The sequence below is a fragment of the Lepeophtheirus salmonis genome, chromosome 8 (assembly GCF_016086655.4).
Source record: "Lepeophtheirus salmonis chromosome 8, UVic_Lsal_1.4, whole genome shotgun sequence".
Classification (NCBI taxonomy): Eukaryota; Metazoa; Arthropoda; class Copepoda; order Siphonostomatoida; family Caligidae; genus Lepeophtheirus; species Lepeophtheirus salmonis.
Genome location: NC_052138.2, coordinates 6,206,959 through 6,233,306, shown reverse-complemented (window position 1 = coordinate 6,233,306; position 26,348 = coordinate 6,206,959). Strand labels below are relative to the sequence as shown.

The window sequence follows — 26,348 nt, the reverse complement described above, 5'->3', positions numbered from 1 at the left end:
ACAGAAAATCAAATTTAAAAACATGCAGTTTTCTACAAAAAAATTTCAAAAATCCATAGTTATTCACAAAAAATTTCAAATACTAAATTTTTTGCTCTGCTGCACAATTTGCCCGAATGACAAAAATATTTTTTAGTAAAGAACAAAAATTCGTTAATTTTTTTCCAGCCACCCCCTGTTTACGTCTCAGACGATAATTAACCAATGAAAACTTGATCATGCAATTTGTTGAAGAATAATTTAAACTTTTTATTTTATAAAATTGGATAAACATGGATTAAACTCATAATTACATAGTATTGCAGCTAGAATCATCATAAAATATAATTATAATTTTTTTTCGCTAAAGTAGTGATTCAGGGAAAAAGTTTTTGTCAAAGTGTCTTTGGAGGACTCACAAATTTAACATTAAGTATACAAAATTAATTATCAAAATAAAATAATTAGAAATGGATATATTTCAATTGAATTTATTAAATTTTATAAATGATATATAACTTTTAAACTATACCTAAAATTTTTGGGTATCTTAACTCATACTACAAATTTGAATTGAAAGCCTAAAATTAACTCAAGCATGTACATAAAATATTGCCTGGTATATATGAAGTAAAAAATATATTGGGATATTTTTTTTTTGGATTTTTTAATAACTGTTTTTATGTTGACGCACAAATTTTTTATATAAAAAAACCGAAGGGTTATATCACTTTTTGGGTGAGGCAAAGTGTTAGCAACACTAGAACGTCATTCGTTAAAAATTAAATAGTCCATTGATATATATTTGCAATTACATCAATGAAGTTTTTGAGTCATTTTTCTATTCAAACTACTCAAATTGAGGATTCCAAAACTATTGTATCAAATATGCCATTATAGGTTTTAAGAGTTTCGAAATTTCTTCAAATTAGTCGAGCTCTTCGTGATTAAAATCATATTTATATAAAGTTGAAGAGAATGGCGCTTCCAAATCAGGTTCTTTGAAAGAGGGAGCCTCAGGCCTTAGCCGTCCGCGTCCCCTAAGTCCCTCCCCATGCGTCATGGAACACTTGGCCATTAAGCACAAAATAAATACAACAAAAAAGAATACGGAAATCATGGCCAAGCCCCAAATGGCATCTTCTGAGTCCACAGGGACCGTTCCTATCTTTGAATCCTCTTCTCCTGATTCCCCGACACGAATTCGAAGAATTCCAACTCCGTCCTGTGCAACTACTTGGTAGTTTTGCTTTGTCGAGACCTCATCCATATTTAACTGTAAATATAAATAGTATGTTTGAATGTCTAGGTATGTAAGATTTATGAGGCAAAAATGTTTTTGTTTCTAGGAAAGTTTGAGAAATACATGTATATTCATCGATGCAGTTTTTATTTTTATTTTTGTATGAGGAGATATTTAGTAAGTAGGAAAAGGTGTTACAATCTAAAATAATGTATGACTATTTGACTAAGCTTCAGATTTGAAAAACTATTCATAACAATTTTTTTTTAATAATTCATTCCTATATTTAAAGAGTTATGACGCCAAAAAGATTTAAATTGATTTTTAAAAAAAATGTCATAAACGTAAATCTGTCCATGAGATCGGGCCATTCCTTTAAGACATTTAAATTAGGTCTCATTACTCAAACAGAAAGTAACAAAATACTTGTCATATCATTATACAGGATTCCCCGGAATTAGTGAAACATGAACATGAGTATAAAATAAAAACAAAGTTTGTATGTCTGTCTGTGTGAATATATGAAAACGAGTCACATGAAGGACTATATATTGCGCTCCATATAGTTTATCAGAAATATACTTTGATCTAAGAAATAAACATATAATCGTATTAATGAAATATTGGAGGCATATGATGCATATAACATCAAATGTATATACAAGCTACACTGTATAAACCGGGTGTTCCATTGCAATCCGAACATTTCCAATAGTCAATAGTGAAAGTTGAGTGATAAAAATTAATTCATATTTTGATATATTAAAGTATAAACAATTATTTATAAGCAAGTTCGAAACGTTGGAAAGGAAGAAGGGCTCTGTCGAAAATGCCAGACTAGATCCGGAGGAGCTTAAGAATGCAGCCCAGGTGGAAAGAGCCTTGGAGGGCGGAGGGGCTACTTTGGACACCAGCAATAAAAGAAACCCGCCTCTGCCGTTCAAAACTTTTTTGAATGAGTTTTAAATTAGTCTTTCGAGATCTTTTGAACTATTTTTTTATAAACTTTTGCTCCCCCTACAGTCCTGATACCAACTCTCTCGACTACACCTTTTGGACTCATGTTGAAGGTAAGGCCTGCAGTTTCTATCATCAAAACACCAAGGCACTCAAAGTCACCGTTATTAAGAACTGGGACGTTATGGCAAAGGACTATATCCACAGCGGCTGCCAGGCCTTCCTCCTCCGCCTGGAAGCCATAATTACCTCTAAGGGTGGCTACATTAATGATTAAGAAACTTTAGACACTAGTTAGTTTATTAATAACTGTACTGTGTTAATCATTAATGTGCATTTCCAGTATATGCTAAAATTTGAATTAAATATGTTAAAATAAGTTTGGTTTGTTTAAAATAAGTGAGCGTTCTAAAAATAAACAGTACTCATCAATCATACCAAAATATTAATTTCTTAGAAGGCAAAATTTTATCCTCATAGGATAATTCGTTGTCTTTTATTTATGAAATATAATAACGTAACTTATAGCAAAATATTCTAGGAATGCTCAAAGTTTTTTAAACCTTATTATTTATTTATATTAATAAAGCAAAATATATCAATATGTATATTTGAATGTTTGAAAAAAGAAATATCCTATTCATATTTTTGATAAAAGAAACAACAATGTAGTTATAAAATTGAGATTGTGGAGCTTAGGCTAAGCCAGGAAGTGCTCTAGAGAATAAAGTACTCCCTGGCTCATCAGTCAATAATTCATATTAATTTTCATGTCTCGAAATACTATTATTATTTTTCATTGTGGAGGAAAGAAAATCAATCATCTATGTATTGAGTAACTACAATGCCTGGTACTAAATAAAAGACTACCAATTTTCTAAACAGGGAGTGACCCTATGACTAATATTTAATATTGATCTTTCCTGTCACTGTAAAATTTGGTATGCAAAAAGACTTTTTATTAAGTCTAAATTATTTACGACCCATTTTTTTAGAATAACAATTTACGGTCTAGAAAAAATAACTTAAAACGGGTTCGAATAGAAATTTTGTCTGAACACAAATACAGGGTGGTACCAATAAATTGGGGAAATCTTTAAAGAAGCTTATAACAACGAATTAGATGACCTACATTTAATGGTGTTCAATTATTCATAATGAAGTTTGACCTCAGTCACACGGCCCAGAAGTTTTGGTAGGCCAGAGCGCTTGCATTGCCATTGTTCTGGTTATGCTTTTGTGCTTTTAAAGATTAATCTTTGGATGAATAGATCAGTCCAAGGAAGGAATTACACCTTCGAACAAGACAGCGCACCATCCTAAATTGGCAAAAAGTGCCGGAGGTCTCGGCTAAAAAATATCCTCACTTTTGAAGTCCAGATTTTGTAACTGCAATCAGCCCGTACCTGACCCCATGCAATTTCTATCATTGAAGGGAGGGAGAGCATAATGCTTGTCCCAAGTATAATTCGTTAGTGGAGCCCCTGCAGAAGTCCATACAATGGTAAAGCTGGATCCACACGAGGTCTTTCAGGCCTGCAAAGAAGGATCCACACAAGGTTGCCCATGCCTGCAAAGCTTCCAGTACCGTATGTTCAAGGTTATCAAGAAAGGTGGATCTTGTTATAAATAATTGGATGCCATTAAATTTAACTTTCAAATAAATAAAAAAATATGATTCTACTCCAAGGTTAATAGAAATACCTGGTTTGATCATCATGTAGACGGGCATGCTACAGTTTTTAACGTGATGTATTTTACCGACTTCTGGGTAAGGTAGGAAGATTTTGACAAAGCATGCAACTTCTCATAAGCTATGACGTCATTATTATTAGAATTTTCAATTTAATGTATCGTACCAACTGCTGGACAAGAAAAACATATTTAGATAAAACATGCAACCCCTCATCTACTATGACGTCAATATTAATACTGTGGTGGAAGTCAAATATCAGTCGTACACACGTTATGGTATAACCTTGTATTTCCATTAACCTTGGTCACAACAAGGATTTGGCAAAGAATTAACAAAAACTAAAAAAGGTATCATACAACATCTGTTATTCTTTTTTTCACCTTAAAATAGTTATTTATCCATACTTTTTGCTCAGCTTTAAGAATGTTTTGGGAGAGTTAAAAAAAAATCAACTCCTTAATAAAAACCGCTCATTTTTAAAAAAAAATATTCGTCGTTCAATGTATTTCATTTACGTGCATATTCGTTTTAAAATGATAAAAATGTTCAATGTCCCTTACTTTTTATTCAAATCTAAGCTTGTTTCTATGAAACTTTGTCAAGAATAGAATTTATATCTATAGGTCAAAGTTTGTTCGTCTTTTTGTATGAAAAACATTCCCGGGGTTCACGGTATATATTGATCCCTAATGTATATCATAAGCATATTTTAGACCTAAGACATATCAATGTAAACGTTTAAATGAAATATTGTAGCATGCACGTGCAGCATCGAATATGTATCACTGTTTCTGTTTGTTTTTGCCTTTTAATGAATATCATAATTTATATGTATTTTCAAGATATATTAAAATTTGAATAAAAATTCAACACTTTTAATTAAATATAAATTAACTGTCGCTGGTAAAGAGAATTGACAAATTTCGAAAAAACATTTTGAAAAAACTTCATAAAATAGCTTCAAATAGACAAACAGATTTAATATACAACATATAGCCAAAGAAAGACATATTTGATATCGGAACATAATCAAATTAATAAGTATTGAAAATCCATATAAACTGAATAGATTTGTACAATTTGCCTTGTTTTATATCGATTAAGGACGAGCAATGAAGGATAATTATCCATAAATATAAGATAGTTAATTTATTGTCTACAGGGTGGGGATTTTAAATTTGTAAATTTTTGGATAATGTATATTTTATTATATTTAGCAAAATTAATTCAGCAATTCACAAATCTTTTTCTCTTGCATGAAGGTGTCCATAGCGAAGTACATCACTTATACCAATCATCTCCAGGTTCAATCACAGCCGCCAACCTGTCACTGAACCTAGCACAGGCCTTGATGAGAAAATACTTATCCATTTTGGTTACTGTCTCGATAATGGAAGCCAGCATTGAGTCAACAGTGTTATGTGCACATTTATTGGACTCTCTCTCCAAGAAGCCTTGGCAACATTGCAAACAGTTGATTTGGACAGCTTTGTAAACTCAAATAATCCCCTTGGGTGTGTGCCTACGGCGGAGGCACACAATAATGTTACAACTCACTCATAGTATTCGACGGGGTTCATATCCAGCAATCTAAGAGGTAACATTTCTTTTGTCCAAAACATAAAGGTATTTAAAATATTGGGTCTTCCTGAATAAATCCGGCTTCGATTACCTGATTTGGACAAACTGCACCAATTTGTCCAAATTCTAACATGACATTGGATCTGTTTATATCAATTTTAACTCTCGACATTTTTAGGATTTTGTATAAATTCATAAACATGTTTTATAGTTAAATCTGATGAGTACACGTTCCTAAACACATATCTCAGGGTTCCCAAGATAAAAAGTTCTAAACTTGTTCCGCATTTAAAATCCCCATCCTCTATGTATACAAGATGGAGACTACAAATTTACACAGTTTGTGTATTATAAATATTATATATTTCAGTCAGTGTACTGGGGCTCAGGCTCTTTGACGATTACTTTAACAATTTAGTGGATACTATATCGGGAGAAATATTTAATATTACTTTATTTGAATGCGTGAATCCTCTTCTTTGATTTAAGCTCTCTTGGTCTTGAGCATTAGTCTTGTGTTGGTCCGGTTCAGTCTTAGAATCGGTCTTATTGGTTCTTGCAATTTTACCGAAAAATGTCGATGGCTAATTGATCCAAATCTTATCAAGATATTTAGGTATGAACTTGTTCTGGATTTAAAATATTCACCCCGTAAATTAGAATATATAGAGTGGGACAGGATAAATTCATTCCCCCAAAAGGCAATAAAAAAATTATGTTTTATGTTACATAATGATTGTACACATTTGAAAGGAAAGTTCTAAAAATCCTACCGGTAAGATTACGTTCCCCATTGACCAAACACTGTAATAACAAAACTTCACTAAAAAAGTCAAAAACTACAATAAGTTATTTTATTGGTGCCAATACTTTTTATAAAATACTTAATTAATGTGGAATACCTGAATAACTCTACCTAAATATGATTCCACATAAAACAATCAGTGATTTATAATATTTAATAACTTTAAAATTATTTTTCCTATAGTATATTAATATTTTATAGTAGTTAATTTTATATTAAATTATAAATAATACTAAAGCCTTTAATGTAGGGCGTGCGAAAAAATATAAAAGTTTTTCTTGTATATATTTTTAAAGGAAATACTTTTATAAGACCTAATAAATTTGACATTACAAATATAATATATACCCCGTGTGAGTTTAGTACATTAAGTTCATAGATGAATTTATGACTAAATTAGGAGTATGGAGGCTTAAAAATGAGGTTTAAAACAATCCCATTACTACAAATAATGTGGCAAACTACATTAAAAAATAATAAATAAGAAAAAGGCTTATAACTCTGAAAATTTGAAGACATTCCCACCCTATTTCTAAAAAAAAAAAAAATTAGAATGTCTGCAAGATGGTGCAGATTATAAAACTGTAGTAATAAAGTCAAGATGGATATGTGCCGGGTGTGATACTGAAATCTGTACGTTGGATTATTTGCAGAGGCTCTTGTGAGTTGTTCAGAGGCGGACATTAAACATCTTAGGCACGTAAAAAATTTACCTAGTACTAGAATGTAGAAATTTCATTTGTTTATCTTTTTTTAAGTTATGAAGAAAATGGCACGCTTCTTGATACAGGAAATAGGAAATATAATCTGAAGGCTCACTTCCAACTGTCGGTTCAGAATAACTTTCCGGATGATTATGTGATCTTGCAACAAGGGATTGCTCCTGTACACAAGGATGATTTTGCAATAACATCATTTTTTTTGGCCAAAATAAATGTGCAGCCCCTATTCATCCAACGCCACCCCTATGCCGTCTGATCACATGTGCAGTACAGACCCTGTATCCTTAGGCACGAAATTATCATGGCAATCAAGACCATCATAAACGAACAATAGGCAAATATGTTCAAAGAATACATATGAAAGACGTTCCATGTTTTAAGGAGGCTTATTGAGCCCATTCTGGACACCAAAGGGGCTACATCGAAGATTAAAGGGTACAATATGTATTGTATTACAGGTGGTTTCCAAATATTTTTTGTCGATGAATATTGGCTAAGGAAATATATCTCTTTAAAGTTAAAAGTATTGAATTTTCATATTTCAAACTCGTATTTGGTAAATAATCTATCTTAAAATAAAAAAAACGCTGTTGCTCATAAATTCAAATAATATAAAAAATCAAAAGAAAATCAGCTAGATTAACATAACAATTTCATTAATAGAATGTTCAATATCCCATTGTAAATACTTCATTTAAAATTATTCATCTCATCTTTTGGTTGCAACTTGTACAAATTCACAACTTGTACACAAGATAACAGGTTGCGAAATAGTAATTTTGTCTTTTTTCGATTTATTTTATTGCTTTATAAGAAGTGTAACAATCATCGAATTTAAGTCAAGTATCCCCTGTTCTGGTCAATAACTTGTTTCCTACGAGAATCTAACTTCTTAATGCCTTTCTCGTAGAAGGCCCTGTACTTAATTGGCAAAAATTCTGGAAAACCAATTTTCAGATGCACCTATCGAGGCAAAATTTGTACCTTCAAGCACGTACAACATAGACGGGAACAAGTTGTAATCACTTTGTACCAGGTCCAGACTGTAGGGTGGATGGATAAGAACTTCCCATCGGAGCTCAGAGAGGCTTCTGGGGCGTAATCGAAGATGTGTGTGGCCGGATGTTGTCTTAATGATGCCTTATTGTCTTCTTTTCACCAATGCTGCCACTTTTGTTCAAACGACAGCTTCAAACAGTCGAGTTGTTCACAGGAGAGGGCAGAATTGAGAAGGGAAAAGTTTGTTCGAACCACTATTGTGCAACACAAACAGAAAGAGTAACGTCCCCGGTACACATTGCAAATTTTCTAGTAAAAATGTAAAATATGGAAAATTTCTTCCTTTCAGACCTCCATACTGGATCCCCTATAATTTACAGCTGAACTGACCATGCGACATACTGTCAAATAAGTGTTTGTTGTATAGATTCATACCTTTACAACATTTGATCGTATGATCCGATGTGACCAATAATGAACAAAATATACTTAAAATTAAAAAAAGTGGGAAATACGAAATTACTTTTTCCTCAATCTAATATACTTGTAAAATACCTTTTTTATTGTTTATCTACCTCAGGAACTTGACGACACTTAATTAAAAACCGAGTATCCTTTGTAGGGTAATTACGTTATATCTTTTCAAACCCTATCCCCCTCCCGAAGAAAAAATCTTTATGGACGATCGTGATTTGTCTTCCATAATGATAATATGAGTAACGATTCAATACGACTAAACTTGCGACAATCTATACACTAGAACTGAAGATTACAGTCCCATCCAATTCAGTGTCGGTCCCGTCCAGCTCAGCTCTGCATATCAGTACTTATTTGATTAAGTTTGGTACTTGATGTACGTCACTCATTTTTTTAAATCAGTTCTGGTACTGCCAGTCCGAAAGACTGGACCCAAGAACTGATAGGACTCGTTCTAACGCTTGAATGGACTGGCACGGATACAAAAGAACTGACACAACACTAAATTATGCCATGTTTTGAACTTACGTAAAAGAGATGGGAAATTATTATATTTTTGAATCAAGAATACTTTTGGATTTGTTAATTTTTAGAAAAATACTTTGGACTTTTTGTTCTGTATTAAGAGACACAAACTATTCAATACCGGAAATCTAGGACGACTGAGAGAAACAAGAAAAATGCGTAGGGTAATGATACTTATAAACAAGTATTTTATAGACATCATTATTACTCGACATTACTCTGATAAATACATGAGAGTTAGAGCTATTCATATTATTAAGATAAAAGCTAAAACAGTACTTTACATATGCACATATTAAATAAATATAAGAGGAGGGGAAGAAGGACGGAAAGAAGAACCTTTGTTGTTTCTAAATACACTACACTTTTGTCTTTCAATTCTTTATTTAAGTCTATTTTTAACACGCACCATGTTGTTCTTCATAAGATAAGACATTGTGAAAAGGTCTCCGAACAGGATGCAAAAAGAAAACAATACTAAATAATTCTAGCAACCCTACAAATGCGCCAGTACTCCGGCAATTCTATAGTCCCGGTAATTCGAACAGCACTAATAGGGAGTGACTAATGGGATGACAAAAAGATGTCACCTACAAATTACTTTTACATGACATATTTTATAATTTCTTTGTTTGTCTTTTTTTTTTAAAAAGCAGTTAAGATTAGAGTAATTTCTTAATTACTCATGAAAATGAGAAATTAGTCAGAGCTTTCCCCCCTCACATAAAAATTTACCTTGTATTTCGATGTCTGCCTTCATTTTTTCTACTTTTTTTCTCCCTATCAGTGTTCTGAGCGTTGATTGATTGAATTTTAATTAGTTTTTGATGATCTTGGAATCAACGGGGGGTTTTATAAGCCCCATAGTAGTTTTATCATATCTTATACATGTGTTATCCGGCATGGAATCCAAAATGGTTGAACAGATCAGTCTGAAATTTAGGAAGCAGACGTATAAAATAACAAGGCATGTTCTTATGATATTTTTTGGGCCTTTGAGATCATTGATAGCCTGTTTTTCAATTAAAAAAAAACAATTTCCTTCTCTCTTTCTATATATATCACCTTTCCACCGTCTCTGCCTTTTTCTCTTCTCTTTCTAACCCTTTCTACATCCCTCTCTCTATATCTTTTCTTCTACAATCATTCTTTGTTTCTATCCCCCTCTATTCAGCTCACAACAAGTGCATCCTCTGCTAGTATATGTATATATGTAAAATTACCCTATGTTTCTAAGTAATCAATAAACATTATTGATAACTTCCGGGGTTAAGCCCCCAACCCCAATGATGAAAGCTAGCAACTCCCCCGAATGTACACCAGTGTCATTGCTAGCTTTTTTTTTTTTGGGGGTTGACGTAAAACCCACTCCCCAACATCTTTTAGCATTACGGGCAATGTGCAAAATATTCCCGTTAATGCAGGTACTATGCAAACCTAGGTAATCTATAAAATTTCCAAAGTGATGTCATTTTAAATTCCTTTATATTGTGAGGTAAAATGATTGTGGATAATTTGATTACTCAAAAATTTATTGCAAGTAATTTCATCATTCCGAATTTGATTATGATACAAATTCATTGAAAGCAATTGGATAATTGTGTGCAATTTTATTCAGTGGCGTTTCTGAAGCCACATAATATTTTTATCATATTATTATCTTTTGTATATATACAAAAGGTAGATTGTGTATGTTTGTGTGAAGAAGTCCTTTATACGTTACCATACCATTGAACCTAGAAGGCTGAAATTTTGCACAGATCCCTCTTTTGAGCATGGATAAGCTAAGACAGAGGTTTCAATTTTTGGTGAGTCATAAAAGCTTTACCCAAAATCCGAAACCTGTAATTTTGCAGCTCAAAGAGACTAGATAGGGGCTTGAGTTATTTATAAATAAGTGATTGGCGTTTCAATAAACAACTATACGTTTGCAAAATTTATTCAAAATCCAAAAAGTTATAGGGTAAAAAAGAAATCGGTGAAAATTACGATTTCGTTTATTTCAGATTTATTTCATTGTAAATGTAATATGATGTTTGTAGAAATTTGTCTGGAGATTCGTTTGCATACTAATTTGCCCCAGAAAAATTGATGTTTTTCTGAAATATCGGTCATTTTTTGAATAACTTTTCAATTTCAATTTTTTCTCTCTTTTTTCCAATTTTTTCATCAAATTTCAATTTTCAGTTTTTTGAAAAGAAACCGCCTCAAAACTAGGTTTTTTACATTAAAAAAATGATGATCTTTCAATTTTATTAGATAATTGTAAATTTCAAGAACATTTTCTTAAATAATTTTTGCAATATTTGCAAAAATGTACGAGTTATCGAGTGTTACTTTTTCGACAACATTATTCTTCATAACTTTTTTTTTTTGCCAAAAAAATATTTGGAGGTTTGTATTTGTTTATAACTCTAATAAACGTTATTAAATAAGCTTTTGCAAAACTAGTGCAAAAAAAAGTTTTTTGCAATTTTCTTCTCTAATTTCGATTTGGGAATTTTTTGAAGCAAATAAAAGATGGACTTCTCATCCAGACAATTTTTTAGATGCATATATCTTGTGGTATATTATTTAAAGTTCATAACACATTTTTTTTAATATTCATAATAACAATACTATGGTTACAAGAGGCAATAATAAGAGTTTTTTGGGGGGAATTATTATGATGCAACTTTGTAGATTACTTTACTTCACCGGATTGATATAGTTTGAAGAATCCAAGAGAATTATAATTAGTGTTATCAGGGTCTTTTTCCCACTACAACGAATCATTCATATTATAATTATTAGTAAATAGAAATATATACAAGTATTTTTTTTATATTTATTTAATTTTCTCAATTAATTTGACCATTTTCACTGGCATTTCCCTCTCCCTCCTTAGCCGGAGCAACGCCGGGTAACCTCTCGGTAGTCTTATATATATATGCTATCACATATGGAATCCAAAAAGGTTGAACAGATCAGTCTGAAATTTAGCAAGCAGGCTTATAAAATAATCAAGCATGACATTATCATATTTTTTTGGGTCTCTGAGGTCATTAAAGTCCTGGTTTTGAACAAAATAGAAACTATTTTCCTTCATTCTTCCTATATATCTCTCATTCTCTCTTTCTTTTCCTCTTCTCTTCTATCTCTGTTTCTTTCTACACCCCTCTCTCTCTGTGTCTCTTTTCTTCTTCCCCCATTCTTTATTGCACTCCCCCCCCCCTTCTATCAAGTCCTGCAACTTTGGACACCTTCTACTAATATATAACTAAAATAAAGCCATATATATGTGAATAATAATATAACTTTGCTGATAATTTTTGGAAGCCATAGTAGATTATTCCCTGCCAATCCTACTAAATAGACAGCAATACTTTCTTGGAAGTCAACCTGTTTTGGCTACGGTCTGGACCCCTTTGTCGGCTTTAAACCACGATCTATGTTCCTTGACATTAACATAAGCTATACATTTTTCACTGCCAGTCACAATCCCATTTCGAAATGAGTTATTGTTCCCTTTTAAGGTATTAAAAAATGTAATATATGGCAAATTTCTTCCTTTGAGACCTTTCTACTCGATGCATGATAATTAAAGGCTGAAATTGACAAGCGCAATACTGTTTGAATCGTTTTTATAGCTTACACTCATACTTTTACAACGCTCGATCCTATGATCCAATGTGACCAACAATGAACAAGATATACTTAGTTTAAAAAATGGGCCTAACAAAAAAATATGGAAGTACTTTTCCTAACTAATATATATATTCTATTTTTGTTGATTATTTATTATTTTTGGGGAAATATTACTCAATACGCAGAGCAATTAATCTTTTTACACCTACTTACACTAACAAATTACAGGTGATTTTATGTTTTCTATTAGTAGAATCCTTATTAAAATAAAAGAGGGGATGGTTAAAAAAACACAATTGTGTAATGAATACCTTAAGAAATGAAAATGACTTTGTTTTTGAGTTTGGATGACGTAAGATAAATAAATCAAACCCAAAAAATATTTTTCTTAGCAGTTGAGGAAGGAATAAGTGTCCTCCTTTGATTGCTAAAAAATAGATAATTAATTGCATTGGTATATTGGAATTACAGGATCGTTCAAGTAGATCTGTACCACACTTTAACTGCATCCTGATCATTAACTATTTACTGCCTCAATTTTATCTAAAAAAAATCTCATTTAATTAAACTTTTATAGGAATCAGGATAAAATAAAAGTGAAAAAATATCAAAATTATTTTCAATAAGGAATATATTTTAACATGACTTTGAGATCCACTTGGACACATTATTTAAAAAAAGTAAATACTTGTATCTACGTACGATGTCTTTGAATGCACATTTGGGCGAATGACTATAATTCACTAGACACTAGACATTCATAAAAAAAAAATATTCTAAACATAGAAGTATATATTTAATTTCCTTCAGATACATTTTCTTTATAATAATTTTATATGGATCATGAACTAGCTTCTATCACAATTAGGTAAAAGATACAGACTAGAAAATAAATACTACACATGTTTATTTAAAAAGAGACTTTGAAATACATAATGATCTTCTTTGTTTCATCGTAGTTATCTTTTATTTTGTCTTTGTCAGACTTTCGTCTTTGTTAGATTTTCGTCTTCGTCAAATTTTTGTCCTCGCCAGATTTTTGTCTTCGCCAGATTTTTGTCTTGGTCAGAATGTTGTCTTCCTCAGTTTCGTCTTCGACTCGTCTTCATCCTGGTTTTTGTCGGATTTTTGTCTTCGTCATGAAAAAAAAGTTTTGTTACCGAAATGATTTCGTTTCGTCAGGCTTGACGAAGTTAACACTGGATCAGAGTAATTCCTGCCTCAGTCTTTTCCATCGAAGGATTTGTGTCTATTCACTTGCTCTCATAGCTTCTTATTGCTAATGTAATAGAGCCACATGCCAATTAAGTTAGTTCACAACTTTGTCATGGTTGCCATATAATTTATCGGGTTTTGTCAGTGTTTGAAATTTACAGCTCAAATGGTTATACTCATTAAGTTCTATATTTACAATCCTTTAAAAAAATACTTATAATGATCAATTATGATTTGAAGTGCAATTTTGACAATTTTCAAAAATTAAAATATGTTAAATTATACCTAAGCAATTAACTACAAAATTATTTTTCCAAAATTGTGTTTAATAGTCGTAATAGTCATTATTTAGGCTTAGAGAAATAAATTTATTTCCTTTAACAAAGGAAAACAGGAAAAAAAAAATCAATATCTACTTTCTTGTTCTTAGAAACAACATCCACTAATAATGATTAAGCATAAATTCCACTCAGTGCATGTGTTATACCTATGTCTAGAGGTGTATAAAATATGACTAAAACGGGTATGAATTTTTTTTTTTTAGTTAATGTTCTGAATAGTTTTTTATATTTGCAAAGTTGCTATCATTATTTGGTAAATTGTATAAGTTCCTGTAAGTCATACTATCATTATCTATCTTAAAATTGGAGACAGCAAAAGCAGAAAATGAACTTCAATTATTGCAGTCTCTTAATAATAAGAAAAACTCGTTGTCCCTTACATAATGATCTTCTTCAGCCACAGCCCATAGTCCACGTATCAACTCTGAGCCCCTCAAATACTCTTTCTCCTCCGCATAAAGAGACCTTTCATCTATGTTCACGATTCTTTAAAGTGTTGATTGTTTGAATATTTTCAAAATTTCGAAATCCCTCTCCTCATTTCCAAATAATATATTATCTGCGTCGTTTTGCTTCAAAAGGTTGCAAAAGGTTGCAATAATTGAATGTCAACTTTCCGCTCTGCCTATCTTCAATTTTGAGTTAGAAAAAGAAAGTATGATGTAAAGTCAAACTTATACAGTGTACCTTTTACTTCTTGAGGTGAGAACTTGTAAGAATAAAGTAATAACTAGTGCTTGTACTCATGAAAAACAGAGAGTAACAGGGTTTTCTTGTGAGTTCCAATTGTATGTACTTGTTTGATTTAGATAATAATCTAAGATCGACAATGGAGTAATTGAGCAACTTTGGAATGTATTTACAAGTTAAAGTCGGGGAAAAAATAAACAATGGTGACTTCAGCGTCACGCAACCTTACATTTTATTTAAAGAAAATGTTACACTTAGTCTAAAAAGTGGGAGGAGAATGACCACATGCCCCAATGGTTCCAACACCCCAAGAGTAGTTCCTGCTTATATGACCTTACTATATACGTGGTGAGAATTGTGTTTAGTCCCTTCCTCTAAGGGGTGCTTCCAGCTGTTCTAAAAAAACATCCCGATACCTAAGCTATTCTCATCCAAAACATTTATCACATTAGAAATACTACCATGTTAATTTTCAATTTCATTTATTAATAAATATCACAAGGTCATATTTTTTGTAACTCTACTTACGAAATAATTCAAATAAACTTTAATTAATTGGTCATCTATTTAAAAAATATATATATTATTATCAAAAAATTCATGATTGTCAATCCCTGAGTCCTTTCTAGTATGAATATTATCTTATTTTTGTTTTGCATATTGCTCCAAATATAACCAATACTCCGGTCCTAAATAGATACTACAGTGTGCGTAACCGAAATTTGAACAATAATGACAGGCTTAAATGGAGAGTAAAGTTACAAGTTTGAAATTAATAACGAAGTTTTAAGATCTGATGTTATAAAGAAAATTGTTACACCACTGTGTATGTAGTTAGGTACAGATTTGAGGTATCTGGGTCAACTTAAAGGCCTAAAGCTGAAATCCAATTTATGTGATTCCATTTATCACCCATCATCATTAGATCTGAATCCATTTGATAACAGTATATGGGGCGTTGTGGAGATGTAAGCCTGCTGAAGCTCCCTCGGGAATGTGGATGACCTGAAGGCTTCCATCATTGCAACCTAGCCCAAAATCGATAAAGCCTATATTAGAAAAAAATTATCTGTCTGTAGGACCCGTTTAGAGGCTGTTGTGCCAGCTATTGGGAATTATATTAAATAAATTACAGCTTAACTATAAATTAATTTATTAAATACAATTTCAAGTTTCTTTCTCGAATTGGTCTTGAGATATATGATCAAATATTGATGTATTAGCATTTCTTCATATATCGATTACGCACATTATATATTTCATAATTTGTTTTCTTTAACTTAGAAAAGTAACAAAATTATAATTCATAAGAATCCGAATAAGAGAATTGGAAATAAGATCATATCTTCTGGATACCCTATACTGAATTAACACTCGATTCTCCAACTCTGATCAATTGTCCCATAACTATTCTATAGCAGACACGTAAAAATTTCAACCAACATATACTGATATGCCTGCTGTTGCTTGAATATATTTCAAGCTTATAACACCCTTTAGATTTTCAACAAATGGAATTGAAATGCCTAATGTCTAAATTTTGCAACTGTCTCCGTGGCCAAGGACGTCTACAGTAGTTTTAAAAAAAGGGGATTGATTTATAAATTAAGAAAATGAGACAAAATCATAATTTTTTAACCTTACTATGTGTTTCAGTAGGTTAAGGTATATGCATATTTATGCAATTTATACAAAGGTATATACTTTCTTGCAAACTTCTTTTACTAAAAAAAATTCTTGCCGTGAAGCGTAAAATATAAAATAATAAACAATACGAGGTAAAGTGCATCACTTGTTGCAAATGACCCATTTGTACAAAGTGTTAGAAAACGTTCAATTTCTCCCAACCGAGGGAGTTTATAATTTTAATAAAACTGAATCCATGGATATAAAATTATTAAATATTAAAATTAAAATTTCAAAAATCCAGTTATTCACAAAAAATAAAATATTTTGAAAATTTCGTCTAAAATTAAATTTCAGTTATTCAGTATTTTGAAAAAAAGATTAAAAAATCCATAGCTTTTCAGATTTTTTAAAGAATATTATAACTTTTTTTTTTTTTTAAGTGGGGGGGGGGATTACAGACCCTTCAGCGCCTGCCAACCCAATGTTATTACTATTACAACATGATTATTGTTATAATAACATGATACCTTTATTTTATCTCGCAACCTTTCCTCCGAAAAGAAACAGCAAAAGGTCAAAATTAGTCGGTAGTTCTTCCAACTTTAAAATTATTATTGAATAATGGATGATAAATGTTCAATATGAAGTTTAATGCAACTGTTGTGATTGGTCTACAATTTCATGTTATGTAAAAATCCGAAGGACAAAAAACCAGAGTCAATAATTGTTTTCTAAATTGAAAACAATGGAATCGACTTTTGAATATGTTATCTCCTTTACAGAAAAAAAATCAGGGGCATCCGCAGGTCTATATTTTAGGTGGAGCTTGGCTTTTAAAATTTTTCAAAAGAAATTTCAAAAAACAAAAGTTATTATACAAAAAATTAAATTTCTTTGCAGCTAGTTTAATAAAACGTCAGCTGCTCTTCTCCCAAACATTCTTTAACTTGTCAGGCCGAGCACTTTCATTTTTGTTTTATATACTTTTAGCAGAGCAGGAAATCATATTATTTTTACCAGTGACAGTATTCTAGAGGGTAATTAATTGTAAAATAGGAAATATATTTCCCTTCCTCCAATAATAATATTATGAATTCGAATGAATCTGGATGACCGTGCACCGCAGTAGCAAAACAATAAGCTTTCTTAAGGTCCAGATCAAGGCCAAAGAGGCTTAAATAATTGGTTGAGGCAGTTAAATGCAGCATTGATGGAACAAGAGGCAATGTTGCATTCAATGACATTCCTCCTGAATTTGATTGGAGCCAGACTACCATGCGCCAACTGGTGAAACAAGACTTAAATCTTAATACCTAAAAGATAATTCCTTGTCAGGTTTTGAAGCCTTTAAAGAGTCCGATACACAAAAAAGGACCAATTGAAGGCCACCATCATCAATGATTCAGTCAACTTAGAGCCGATCTTTGTATAGAACTGCTGTGCAAAGTTCGGTTCCAGGCTAGATCTGGTAATTAAGGCAAAATGCTAACAGTTTATTCATAATGAAAAAAAGGTGCTCTTAAAATTATGTTTATGATTTAAAATTTCCAAATTTGATAATATTACTTGAAATATAACAATTTTTGTAATTGTGCAAAAATGTTGCATTTTAGACAGGACCAAGACTAAACTGGACGAAACTGCAGTCTTAATTAAGAATCGACATAACGTTTTAAAAGATTTTAATAATATGAATATTTATACACAAATGAGTTTAAATTTTCTTTTAGAATAATATCTATTTAGATTCTATCTAGAGTTTACAGATTCGTGCGTGCTATACGCAGTATACATACGCCGTTTACCAAGTTATTTTCCTTTTTTGTTTCAGGAACGATCAGTTTTTGAGGGATGCCATTAATAATATTGTTGACAAATTTATCTTTTCAAAAAAGTCAATTTACTTCATTGTATTTATTAACGTTAATGCAATTTCTTTTGATAACGAGGCCAGTGAGGTGGATAAAACAAAACCCCAAACATAATATTTATTTAGTTACATGATAAACATTTGAAGAATTATAATTATTATGTTTTATAAATTTTGTTTAATTTGTAAATATAAATTAAGAGCGTGAATGATATTAGACATTGTGAAAAAATAAATCTATATTGCAGTTAATCTTAAGTTAGGTGGCTTTGTTAATTATTATTCATGAAAAAATAAATAATATTTAAAGTTTATAATCGATTTAAATTTTGAGAATTAAATTAGTACCCGTCTGTTTTTTTTATTAAGTTGCATATATTATTTTTATAATAATAGGTATAGCATTATAATTTTGTAACTTCCGTTTTATGCCTGAGTCCTCACATACAAAATACGCTCGAATCAACAATTATAGACTTCAAGGAATATAAAAAACCTTACAAAAGTTTTGGTATCGATTGTAAAATAGCCCTATATGTGTATTAACAAGATATTTTTGCTTACATGCATGCATGAAACTAAAGGATTATTTCTATATAACTAATTGCTATAATAAAATATTATATATCATATATATGTGGCCTGTCAATACAAAAACAAGCTAGAATGTTGTTTCTTAAAATGGAGTGTGGAGACCATTTGTGTTCGTTGATGAATTATCATTACTTTTTATCTATAAATTATTTATATTAGCCTTTTGAAGTGTCAGAAAATTGCACTCTTAAAGTAGTCAAAATTGATCAACCCTAAAAAATAATAAGAAATTAAAAGATTATATACATATATTTCAAAGGCTATATCAGGGTCTATTTACCTAAGTCTCGTAAATAACATAAAGGTTTTAAACGAATGCTAAAATTCTTGGGTACCTGAACTTATCCCAAAAATTTTAATAATATGCCTGTGCTTGACTCATACTTGTCTTTCCTTAGAGTCCTTTAATATCAACTGTTAAGGACAAATTTAACCCGTCAACATAAAAACAAGATAGAATGATTTTTCTCAAAATTGAGTGCGGATTATATTGATATTCTTTGACAAGTTATCTTTAATTTCTGCATGTTTTGGGTTCCCACTCTGATTGACTATGAAATATTGGTCAGTATGTTGTATATAGATTATTAATTTTTTGGATATTCTCCACTTCTTGATTTTTGTCCAAATTGTTTTTATGTTCATGTGCTCCATATTATAATTATGTAACATATTACATATACCTTCTATAAAAGGCTTGACCACACTCGAAAGAAATAAAACTAGTAATAAATATGCAAGGAATCTGTAATATCCAATATAAAAACATATTTCAGGACTTGAATATTGTTTCTTCCAGATATTTTTTAATGTGTTTATTTCTGTCTCAAGGAAGAAGCTGTGCCAATTGAATTAATATTTTTTAACATTTTTTAAATACAATATATTAATACATTCTTTGTATTGTACATTCGAGTACATAAATAATGCTTTTATACATATGAACATATCAGATTTCAACTTATGTATAGCGAGAAGAAGCTAAAAATTGATACACTCCTATAATTCTTTTTTTTTTTCTTCGACTTTTTATTTTCTCTGCAATATCTTCAATAGTTTATCCCTTTCATAAACACTCACTTAATGTAACTTCTCTTCTTATTCCTATTCACCTTTTTCTTTTTTTATATACCAACTGGTCATATTTTATACAACTCTGGCCATATACTACTACCGTATACGTAACTGCGTATGACTAGAGATAGGACGAGTCGTAGACACAGATACGAAGTATCCAGATAAAGTATAAGTAAACATATATTATCCCGAAAAATCCAAGACCCGAACCGTCTTCCGTTACTCGATCTTTTTACAGATCTTAAAAAAGGATCTGAGGGATTTATTGGATCTTAAAAAGCTTATAGTATTGTTTAATTCTCGTTAATTAAAAGATGAATGGTTTTCCAATAAGAGATGTTATTTTGATATTCAAAGAAAAATGACATTTTTTGAGATAAATGATCTGATGTTTATTTCAGTGTAAAATTTATCGACTCTGGGCTGTTGGCATAAACTTATCTTTTGTGTGGCTCCAAAGAAAAAAGTAGGAAGGTGTTAAATCACAAAATCTCGGTGGTTCATTGCAATCCCCTCTTCCAGAGATAACACGATCCGTAAACTTTTTCCGTCAAAGAACGATGTTCTCGTTGCTTGTGTGGCGCATAGCCCCATCTTGTTAAAAGTAAATATTGTTCAGATCAATACCATCGAATTCCCGCCATTAAAAATCATTAATTATCTCTCGATAGTGCAATCCATTCAACGAGATATTGTGATTTAACACATTGCAACTTTTTTATTTGGGGCCATGTGGAAGATAAGGTCTACGCCAACAGCCCAGCGTCGATTCAAGATCTCAAAGTTGGAGCTCGCGAAGCTATTGAGGGCATACAACAGCCACTTTGCGATTTGGTGATGGAAGTTTTCATAAAAAAGTCTACGGTCCTGTAAGTTTAGCTGTGGCTGCCATCTGGCTACTATTGTTTTCGATTATTAATAGCATACCTTTCTTGTTACACTGAAATAAACAACCTATCGTTTATCTAAAAAAAAATGTCATTTTTCTTTGAATATCAAAATAATACCTCTTATGGGAAAGCCTTTTATTATCTATATTCATTGTATGTATTGAATTTCGAAATGAATATTCCCTGAAGTTCCTTCCATAAAATAATTTGTTTATTAATTACTTCAATTTAACCCTTTAGTATAGCATAGGACCTAATATAGTCCCAAATGGAGGTACTTAGAATGCTCATCTCGGATCCTGCTCATATCCAAACAATAGAACTGAGGATTGTAGTAATTCCAGGCTGATACAGAGTGGGGTTTACGTTTAATTACTTCCTCCAACAGCTGCTTGGATCTTATTAAATAAAACTAAGCTAAGCTGCTCTCCTTGCAAACCTTTTTCAAATTGTTGTGATTACCAGGTTCATTTTTGGTTTCTTTTATTTTTATAACCGATAGGACATGTTTTATGCCTCACTGCCTGAACAATACATATCAACTGATGAGCTCAATCTCTCCGGCATCCCTTCCCTTAGCATCAATGTACCCTCCTTATATCCCAAAATACATCACGATCCTCAGGTAGTACAGGTGAAGTACAGGACCTTAAGTCAGTTTAAACTGCACCGCCATCCCATTTCTAAGCACCAAGAACCCTTTTGACTATGCTAGAATATATCCCCGCCCACGAGTTGTGTAGGAAACTTCAAGTTAAATTTCTCGGCTGCTGCTTCTCTGAGCTTCAAGAAATCCTTCTAATATCCCAAATCCACACTAGCCCTCACGTTGTACAATTGAAGTACTAAAAAATGCTATGTACTGACTGTCATTGCCTTGAAACCCCAAAAATTGGTCACACGAACCATTTCTGGAGCCATAAGAACCTACATTAAAAATTTCAGCAAAATTCATCTGTTGGTTCGGTCGTGATTGAGGGACAAACACATAGACACAGACATTCACATTTAATATATATATTATCCGTTAAATTGAATTATTATTTTAATTCGTCTTTGCTAAATGTCTTCCTAAAAAGATCAGTCTTCTTGATGCTCTCAACTACCTAGCAGATGAGACCGAAAATGACACGAAAGAGATTAAAATGGTCTTCTACGGGGAATAAGTGACATCTTGTCAACAATTACAATGATGAAAATTCGGAGAATTTAACTTTCAAAATTGGGAACAGTTATTAAATGGATAAATATTGTCACTATCCGAGTTTTTGGAGTTCATGTTACTTTACCTGGGAAGAAAAATAATTATCATTATAAAAAAATGGGCCTATAATTTTTCTCTGTATAAGTGGGTTATACTTAAGGGTTGAAATTTTTCTTGTGTTGAGTGATATTATCTGCAATTGCTATCTGATTCACTTTTTTTTACTCAAAGTGCTACTTTTAATATATTTTTTACATATCTCCCTAATGTGATTGCACTTTATTCAAGAAAATGAAAATAAAAACGCAATAGAGCGGCAACATTCAAAGAGGCTCTCCTTTGTTGGGATGATCTTCTTCTTTTCAACTTTTTTGTCAAGTGTTACAAGATAAAAAGCTTTGTAAAATCATTGTATCCATTAAAAAAACAAAATTATCTGTTTAAAAAATTGATTGACAGCAGCTTAAACGCAAACGTCTACTTGTTAGAAAATTAATAATATTTAATACTGCAAATGTAAAGGAAACGTTCCATTTGTTTTTTCTATTTTGTGTCCTAAATGCACTTCTAGTTAATGCATTATACAGAAGTGTATAATTTGTGTCTAATATATAGACCAAAAGTTATTGGAGTCCTGGAAGGCTTTCATTAAAATCTTTTGCTTACTTTGACTTTGAAAAAGATAATGTGGCTGTAGATGAGAAACAGTTTCACGGACCTTTTTTTTTTAAATAATCTCCTATTCAGGAGTAGGTTAAATAACCTAAATGTTAAATCAATTTGAATATTACAGAGTGTGGTCTTGAATATTTTGAATTCGTCTATATGGTTTCAATTATCCTATTGTTACATACTTTAACATGTTTCCAGTACAGGTTTGATCTTATCTCGAGGTACACATTATATTTTTACAATTAATCAAGAGTAAAATTTAAACTAGATATTTTGTTACGACATTTATTTAAAAAGATCATCTAAAAATAGTGCTTTCCACAACTTTTATTCAGTATGTTAGCCATGCACACGATTCTCAATTCTACTACTCTGACGTGGTTTTCCAGCAGAGTGATACACCTGCTCAAACGTCTATCAAAGCCCAATCTTTTCTCACGGGAAACTTTTTAATTTTATTCAGAATTTGTTTGATATTAATTTTGTGGAAGTCACAGTTTTTAACTATTTTATTCTGTGTGACCAAAATTCAATACATAATTATAAATATAGAAATAGATTGATATTGAATAAAAAAACCGCAATATCAAAAGTCTAAAATTTTAAATGAAGATCACCACGAAACAGCTCAAAGTATTACCCACAGTGTATCCGAGAGAACCATCAATCAAACTTAAGAAAGTTTTCATTGACTGACTAAATAAATTACCAAATTTTTTCCGTATTTTCAAATGGTAAAGCAATAAAGACAAATAATTATTGTACAACAAGTTTCTTCTACAGATTAAGGACAATAAAAGATGGTGTCCAAAAGAAAAATGGTGTCAGTGCATTTTGACGCAGGAATGAGTGAGTCTAAGATCTCTTCCATCGTCTCATCATTAATAGCAACACTTAATCACATCTCGTGATTCATGATCATTTTGGGGTTGGTTAACTCTACAAAATAACGAATACTCTACTTTTTACCAAGTGGTCTCTTAAAGTCTTAACACTTTGAATTTTAAACTTTAACTAGATATTATTGATTAATTTCAATTTTGTATATTATAATAGATGTACGTCTGAGCTCTCTAAATCATTAAAGTAACCACCCTTAGTGGTATTAATGGCTACCAGGCGGCGGTAGAAGGTCTGGTACCCCCTGTGGATGTAGTTTTTCGTACTGACTGACGGTGGCTTTTAGGTTTTTTCAGTTAACATAGATTTATTTCATTGTTGGTATCCAAAGTGACCTCTCCAACCTCACAAGGCTCGTTCCATTGAACTTCTTAATAGCTCTCTGGACAGTTTGGTGTGAACCCCCAATATCTATTACATGGAACCCCATGGACTTGAGAAGATTAATCTTGGCTTGTTTTTCTTTAACTCCACCGGATCTATTTTGGCCTTTTTGACAGATATCTTCTTCCTCTACAACGTTTCGGACTTGCTGATGGCTTAAATAGTGGTCCTGGAGACGTCCAACTGTTTGGAGTGACGTAAGGAAATTTGTTGATCCCGTGCATGTGTCATTTTCTCAACTTGTATGTAAGCTAGAGAGCTTGGGCTTTGTTTTTGTTTTGTAACTAATTGTTTAGGCTTTAAATAATTGAAATAATAATTAACTTCTATCACTCAACCTTCATTGATGAGTGAGTTAGTGAGTGTTGAGATTTCAATGGACTACCCAGTACTAACCTAATATCGACCAATAAAGGTTTATAAAAAATACTTGGATCCCTTTTTTAAAATATAAAACAGCTGATAATGTTTTTTTCTATAACTGCTTTCTTTTTTGTTGACAGGTCACAATTATATAATTTGTATAACTACTTACCTCAGCCCAACTCATCACTCGTTAAAAAAAAAAATATTGAACAAAGGTAATAAATAACGCTTTAACTATCAAACCGGTTTATACACAACATATTTACAACTGACATGTAACTCAAATACTAAACACACTCCCTCCTTTGAGTTCAAAATTTGGCAGGGTTTAGTTTTTCTTTTTTTTCCATTGCGAAATTTATCTACTATTTGTACAAAAAGTTATTCACGTTTACATAGATACGTATGTCTATATTTTCCTTCGTTTACTCAATGATGTACATATGTAAATAGTAGATTCTAGAGAAAAATAGTATCATCATTAGTGATGAAAATTGTGTGTATTTGGGAATGTTAAAAAAAAAGAAACTGAACATCATTATAGACAATTTCAACATTTGAAGAATGTTTTGGATGAGAGCAGCTCAGCTGTCATGACGTCGTGATAAGGGAGGATGATTTTAAATAAATAAACAAGTACATTAGCTAGAATTACTTGGATGTCGATCCTCAATTCTACTCTGAGTCCAGTAAGGGTTTACAATTATATCTACGCAACAAATCCTCAAGATTACTCTTCGTCTTTTATGAGCACACACGAACGTTCAATCCGTTTTTGTTTATATAAATGATTAGTGTTGCTTATCGTTTTTATTTTGGGTATGTTTAAAAAAAAACAAAAAAACTGAAAATGTACAAGGCAACCCAGACAATTTTAAGAATGTTTTTGTATTAGATGCAGCTCAGCTGTAATGACGTTTCTTTGGCTTAGCTACAAGCAGCTGCGACAAGAAGGGAGTGGCTTATAAACTTCAAATAATATACTAACAATTACACTAAAGAAAAATTTCCTAGATGAGAAATCCATCTTTTATTTTTGGCAAAAAGTTGTCAATCAGAATTTGCAAAGAAAATTGAAAAAAACTCTTTTGAACTAATTTTCCAAAAATAAAATAAAAGATGGAAAATTACATTTATTGGTATTGTAAAGAGGACCACAAACCTACGAAGATTTTTTATCCGTACCTGCAAAACCAAAATTGTTATGAGGAATAATGTAATTGAAAACGTAATCCTGGATAACTGGTTTATTTTTGCAAGTATTGAAAAAATTATGTCTAAAATACATTGTTTTGTTACATTTTAGCTTAAAGATTGAAAATTGGTTGATGATCAAAAAAATTTAAAAAAATTCAGAAAATGTCAGATATTTCAGTTAAATATCACAAATTTATACAAACTTTTTTTAATCTACGAATCCAATATTGTATTTGAAATATATTTTTTTGCCTTTAAAAAAAAAAAAAACGAACCTGCAACTTTTACCGATTTCTTATTTTATCCATAACTGTTTTGATTTTTATAGATATAGAATTCGTAAAGTGTTTTTACATATATAAGGCAGTTACTTTTTGATTTATAGTTTAACCCTTTATTTAGTCTCCTTGAGCTCCAAAAAACAATTTATTAAATATTCTTTCAAAAGTTTAATAATTTTTATTATTTGGTAGCAAATTTTTTGAAGTTGTCATATAAATCTAAATTACAATATAGAAAATATTAACTTCCAAATAAGACTTTTGAATTTACTTGTTTTTTGTATAATTAAACCCATTTGGATTACTATAATAACATGTTGTATCATAAATATTTTATCTTTTGAATGCTGCTATGTTTTTCATCAGTTGTAATATCTTTTACAATTTTTGTTCGAAATAGTTATTTCATTTCGAAATATGGCTCTGA

At 31.3% G+C, this 26,348-nt stretch overlaps 1 long non-coding RNA gene across 1 annotated transcript; it reads right to left on the bottom strand.

Annotated features, from left to right (window-relative positions):
* Positions 1-224: 224 nt before the first annotated feature.
* Positions 225-24,742, bottom strand: LOC121122930 (uncharacterized). The gene is made up of 2 exons (XR_011781515.1): positions 24,613-24,742; positions 225-1,255 (listed from the first exon to the last, which is right to left on the bottom strand). It is a non-coding gene; the product is annotated as an uncharacterized lncRNA (long non-coding RNA).
* Positions 24,743-26,348: the final 1,606 nt, after the last annotated feature.